The sequence below is a fragment of the Nannospalax galili genome, unplaced genomic scaffold (genome assembly GCF_000622305.1).
Source record: "Nannospalax galili isolate Female #2095 unplaced genomic scaffold, S.galili_v1.0 C50122847, whole genome shotgun sequence".
Taxonomy (NCBI): Eukaryota; Metazoa; Chordata; class Mammalia; order Rodentia; family Spalacidae; genus Nannospalax; species Nannospalax galili.
In genome coordinates, this window is record NW_008481759.1 from 36 (window position 1) to 6568 (window position 6533).

The 6533-nt window shown below is 46.5% G+C and overlaps 1 long non-coding RNA gene across 1 annotated transcript; it reads left to right on the top strand.

Annotated features, from left to right (window-relative positions):
* Window positions 1-482: 482 nt before the first annotated feature.
* LOC103728652 lies at window positions 483-5939 on the top strand. The gene is made up of 3 exons (XR_607040.3): window positions 483-529; window positions 2845-2895; window positions 5810-5939. It is a non-coding gene; the product is annotated as an uncharacterized LOC103728652 (long non-coding RNA).
* The last annotated feature ends 594 nt before the right edge of the window (window positions 5940-6533 follow it).

Below are 6533 nucleotides of genomic sequence, written 5' to 3' on the forward strand. Positions count from 1 at the left end.
TGTCTCAAAAGAAACAAAAACAAAAAAGAGTGAGAACAGGGGCTGGAGAGATGGCTCAGTGGTTAAGAGTACTGGCAGCTCTTACAGAGGACCTAGGATCAATTCCCAGCACCCACATGGTGGCTAATAACCGTTCATAACTCCAATCCCAGGCAATCCACTGCTGCCTTCTGACCTCCACAGGCATTGCACGACACAGGTGCACTTATGTACATGCAGGCAATAAGCTCATATACCTAAAATAAAAATAAAACATTTTTTAAAAAGGAAGTAACAACTGAGCTTGACCCTTGGTGTATCTGCACACACAAACACACACAGTGCTGAAAGGGTTTTTTGTTTTATTAAAGTGGAGAAATAATGGCCATATTCAATAACTCTTTCCCTTGTTTCATTATACTATAACTGCTTTCGGTGTCATTGTGTTGGGTCATCCACAGTTTCCCTTCAGATCTGCATCCTTCATACCCTCCTTTTTCAACAGGGAGCAAGAGAAGAAAGTGTCCACCTTGTTCGGCATTTCTATAAGGTACTTGGCAGCATGGGTAGAGAGCAGCATGGGATGCCTCTTACAAAATACCTGATGGTGGTGTCTAGTCCCATACACATAAAGACTGTGTCTTCTGTTTTTATTAAATTTTTATTATTTTCATGTGTGTGTGTGTATGTGTGTTGCAGAAAATTGCCATGAATTACCTATGATTTTATCATTATGTACATGTGTGATATCTGTAGATGTGCATGCTAAGAAGCCTCATGGAGACCTTCAAAGAATTACCATTAAGTTTAGTGAGACCTTGTGAAGCATCACCAAGCATTACCCTGACCTTTGGGATCTGAAAGATTTGTAGCGATTTAGCTTTCAGGGTCCAAGCGATCATCTTAAGAAACTCCATCGTGATGGTTTTGTTCGATTTTGTTTAGCTCTGACCTTAAGGCCTGTGTTTTAGTATAGTCAGGCTTCTGTAAAAAAGATGCCATCCAAGCAATAGTTCTGGAGACTAGGAAGTCCAATACTGAGATTCAGTGTCTGATAAGGGCCTCCTCTCTCATATATGGCACTGTCTCCTGTGTCCTCCTTAGTGGTAGGGACAAACAAACTCCCTAAGTCCTCTCAGAAAGGCAATAATCCCATTCATCAGGATCCACTTTGTGACCTTATGTCCTCCCAAGACCTCACCCTAGGGATGAGGTTTCAGTGTATAAATTTAGTGGAGTCTAAGACAACCCAACCTTACCCTTCTCTTGAGGCTTGTTTATCAGCCATAGTGGATTCAACCATGTGTCAAATAGTCCTAGTGATCGTTTAATCTGTTGGCCTCCATAGCAGATCTCTCAGATTTGCTGGTAGTGGTTCACCTGACTGAGGCTAAGGCAGGTGGTACTGGGAGGGGAAGATGGCAATGCTGCAATTGCTTTCTGGTACCTATCCTTACCTCAACTGCTGCTTCTTCAGAAAACTCTTCAGCCACCGCCATTACTGTCGGTTTTTATGGAGCTCAAGCCAGGCCTATACTCTAGAACTCTATCTTGCCAGGCCCAGTTAGCAGTGGTAGCAGTGGTCACTTCAGGCTGCCACACCTTGGGGAGGAAATCCCAGCTGCCCCTTAGAATACCCAAAACCATACAGTCTTAAGCAGGAACATCCCCCACCCCGAAGAAAGCAGAACCACCAGGGCTTCCCTAGCCCTCTTTGGACTACTTCCCAGTAGAACTTCTCTGTCCACTGCTTCAAAGCTTTGGAGTTGTAAACAGAAAGACACAGAAAGGGCTATTTCCTAGGAGCTGACTCCTTGTCCCTAACAGAGGTAAAGTTTCATTTGAATTTCAGTTCCCAGCCCAGACCTTTTCTCTTGCTTTTACCCTATAACATCTAAACTCTCAGTGCAGTGTCTCAGAAGCTTTTGGGCATTTGCAAGGACTATCATTTTGTTGGTGCCACTTATGCTATGAAAGAAAGTTCAAGTTCATCTGCAACTCTGACAACTGAACAAATTTTTAAAAGGTCTCTGCACTTTCCACCCTGACTTTGCATGTATAAGTGTGTGGGGGGTGGGAGGAAACACTGGTAGGACTTTCAGAGAGACAGGCTGGTTCTGATGGTTGTCAGGATGCAGTACAGTACAGGGACAACTCTAACATTGCCCTGCCCCACCAAGTGGGAGGCTCTGGGCCACACATTTTCTGTGTATTAGCTTCTTTTGCCTTAGCAATGAGTGACCCAGCACACATGGGCACCATCCTACTCTCCTACATATAACACTATTTGCCATCCCATTCCCATCCCAGTAAAACCCAGAAAGGCTTTCAGAGGTAGTGCTAGATTTTGCCCAAGGGGGCATCCTGGGCAGAGCCTTGGCCCCTATCAGCCAGACTTCAAGACTTTCCTCAAAAACAAATGGAATGAGCCACATAATTTAGTGCTAAACATTCCTAGTTATTTTCCTTTAAGAGGCACGGACCTCACATGTTTAACATGACGACTTAACCAACATTCCTCACTTTTCCAACCACTCTAGATAAGTAGCACTTAAAATATTAGCCTCGTCTACATTTTAATTATGTATAATGTTATTTTTGTCATTGTACTCTAATTAACTGATCTGACAGAACTCTAACTCAATGTGCTTTTAAAAAGGAGGAAAATGTTGAACAGTGCAATTTGATATTTGGTCTTACTTCTGAGCATGTGTGTTCGTGTTCACGTGTATATTTTACTTTCTGATGATTTACGAGAACTCATAATGAGAAACAGATGGTCTCAAAAACCGACAGCTACATTTATAATACTGTGTTTATGGAAAAAAATAGAAACAAGCTTCTCTTCCCTCCCTTCCTTTGTAGGGAGAAGAGATTTTTTTGGACATGTTTGAAGACGAGTACAGGAGCATGACAGTAAGTGCGGGGCCAGAACACACCTAGGCTGGCACATACTTGTGTGCCTGCCAAACCTACAGAGAGCTCTGTCTGCTCTGGGGCTTTTGATCAAGTGGCAAAGACTGGTAGTGAGGTAAATTTGAAATGGAGCCTTTTGATCGCCATCACCACTAACTTCAGTTTATATTCATTCCTAAGCCCCTGCAGTGTCTGCTTTCATTGCTTCCTAACCCTGTGCCCCTGGCCAGGTGGCTTACATTCTGAGCCTGGCTGTTTGCCATCTCTACAATGGGGCCCACACCTCTGAGTGCCCCCGCTGAATAAGAAATACCTGCAGCAGGCCTCATGCAAAGCCCATGAGCAAAACTGTATGTCCCCCACCTCCCCTGTCTCAGGGAGTTTCCTGAGTCTTGCTTGTTTTACTCCAGTGTTTATGGCATGTCCTGCTGCACAATGTTTGACATTCTCCAGAAATACTAAGGAACACACCCTGAGCCCTGCAGCCCCTAAGAAATTGGCCTCTGAGCCTACAGAAGTGGGATAGGCCTGACTGCTGCTCCATGCTGGTGGCTGTGCTGTCTGTGAGGTAGTCAGACTCACCTGAATCTGAATCATAGAGAGGTGACTTTATTGAGAGCTCACTGCATGCCCAGATCAAGAGAATGTTGTATATGTTAAGTCTGTTAGCCTGGCTGATGTAAAACACATCTCTCACATTAAAGGGAATAAGAGTTTATTTCAGAGCCAAATATAAGTGACCATTGTCCAGGATTCAGGTTGCCTCTAAAGAACATATTTTGATATGGAACTGGTCTCATGAAGTTGTTAAATTGTTCTTTGACTACAGACAAGTCATAAATCCAGTCACTTTTCAAATACCTTGGTGGGAACATCAGGCAGGAGGGTTACAACAAGGTTGGGAAAGTCTCTCCTGTAGGCCCCAGATGCCAATCTGATAACATTCTTAGCTTTTGGGTAGGTGGAAGCTAGTGCTGTGTTAATGCAGTCCAAAGTTTCACCTGAGAGTCACAGGGATGTGAGGTCAGACAGAGGTAAACTATTGAGTGGCTATTAAGGGGACTAAAAATAGCCCAAAATAATTTGGATGAGGACCTGCTGCATCTCAGCTCTCCACAATCAGGAGGCTCTCACCAGCCAGTCTGTAGATAGAATCTTTAATATAAGACTTACTGGATTTCCCCTGGGAATTTACAGAGACAGGAAAGTGGGAGTCAGGGGCTGAGTGATAGCCCCAAGTCTGGTCCATCTTGTTAGTAGCAGAGCCAGATCTACCTATGCTCTGCTGCTACTTTTGCTGGTCCTCTAGAATGTTCCAGTGTTGAGTGCCCACACAGTCTTTGTCTTACCCTGGTGCACACAACCTAGAGGACAGGCTATGGAGACCACAGCTTTCTGTTTTGCTGGTCTCTGCATCCCAGCATCTGCCTCTGAGTAGCACTCAATAAACAGATGATAAATTCTCTTTTTCATGGACATGACTCTCCTAAGCATGAAGTGATAGGGGAACATTTATAATGAACTTAAATGTTTAAAGTGTCAGAAAGAAAAAGGCAGGCAGCACACCTAAGTGACCCCCCCTGGCTCCCAAGCCTTTTCCCAAGACTCTTCCAGCACTGCCTGCTTGAGGCCTCCATGGAGCCTTTTGAAGGCCAGGCCTCCTTGTGCCATGTGGGCTGCCATGACTGTGCCTTGCTCCTGCTGGCCCACATAGCTCCAGTCATTCTTAGGAGGCAGTTCAGACTTTACCCTTTCAGACCATCAGCTACAGCATTCTGTGGTTATTCACCACTTTCCCTCCATTGCACACTCCCTTCCTGCAGTGTGATCCTCCACAGTGCCCTTTTTGGTTTAGAAATGTAAACTCTACATGTCATTTGTGGTTTGGGAAATCTGGGATTCCTACCCTGCAGTGTCTGCTTTTAGTGCTTTTTAACCAGGTGCCCCTGGCCAGGTGTCTTATGTTCTGAGCCTGGCTGTTTGCCATCTGTGCAGTGGGGCCCACACCTCTGAGTTGCCCCAGCTGAATGAGCAATATCCTGCAGCAGGTCTCGCAAAGTCCATGAACAAAACTGTATGTCCCCCTTTCCCTGCCTCAGAGAGTTTCCTGGGTTTTGCTTGGGTTTTGCTCCAGTGTTTATGGACAGTGCTTGACATTCTCCAGAAATACTAAGGGACACGCCCAAGCCCTGCAGCTGAAATCAGTGCTCCACTGGCCCCTAGGAAATTGGCCTCTGAGCAAGCAGAGGTGGGACAAGCCTGAGTGTTGCCCCTGTCGCCTCAGGACTTGACTCCTTTTAGGTCCCTTAGCACCTCCAGTTTATTGCTAAAAGGATAATGAAAAAAATTAAGCTGGTTATAGTGGCTCACACCTTTAATCCCAACTCTCCAGAGGCAGAAACAGGCAGATAGCTGTGAGCTCAAGGCTAGCATAGTCTACATAGTTTCAGGCCAGCCAGTGTTACATACCCTGTCCCCACAAAATAAAACAGGGATAATGAGTCCAGCAGGTTACTGCCCCCCTCCATGGCAAAGTGTGACGGGCTCACTGGGGAGGCTGTGACATGGTGGGAGCAGGGGTGAGAGCAGCCAGCAGGGCAGTGCTGAGAAGGCACTGCTAGAACACCAATGCCAAGAGTGGGAACATGGCTCTGCCACCCTGCTTTGAAATGCAGGGATTTAGAGGATGGGGCTCAGGCCTCTGAGGAACGTACTTAATATGTTCCCCGAAAGAAGGCAGGTAGCCTGTGCGGCCCCTGGCTGCAGTGAAAGGGAAAAGCTGCAACTTGGAAATGGAAAAGTCCTGTCACTCTTACCTGGCAAGCTGGAAGCATGGGCTCAGTCTGACACAGCTGACATTCATGTTGCTGGTGTAGGTGGGAGGTTTCCCTGAGACTTGGACCGTCTTTCCTAGATGAAGCCCATGAATGTGGAATATCTCATGATGGACGCCTCCATCCTCCTGCCTCCAACGGGCACACCACTGACAGGCATTGACTTCGTGAAGCGACTGCCATGTGGTGACGTGGAGAAGACCCGGAGGGTGAGTGAGCATACAACTTGCCTTCTTCTGTGCTAGAGGGAAAGGGTCCTTGGGTCCATCAGAATCCTGCCTCCAGTAGACACTTAAGTCACCTAGAGAGAACACACCACACATACCGCCACCACGTGTGGCTTTCCAAAGCCTGGTGCCCTTGGAAAATGGGATCAAGATTTTATGGCACCTCGCATCATTTAGGTTGCATTTAGACCATCTGAGCCAGGGTACATGCAGCCAAAACCCTCATTTCAGCAGGCAGAAGCCAGGAGGGCTGACTTCTGCAAACCCCCAGGGTAGTAGGGCCCAGAATACTAGCACATGTGAGGTAGGTGTGAACCTCAGCCCTGAGGTTTCGGGACCCCAGAGCCAGTGCATTAGTGAGGTGTCTGGTGGTGAGATAGTAACATGGCCAGGAGGCTGAGAGCGGGTGTGCAGAGCCAGTTCTCAGAAGCAAGAATACTCCCTTATCAGCACTTTTTTCTGAGGTGGCCGCTCTAGGAAGCAGCCTCGGCCAGGCTCTTCATGGTATTTTATCTTCATGTAAGATCTCGGTTTCTTTCTTAGAAAGTACCACTGCCTTTTCCTAGAAAATCATTCT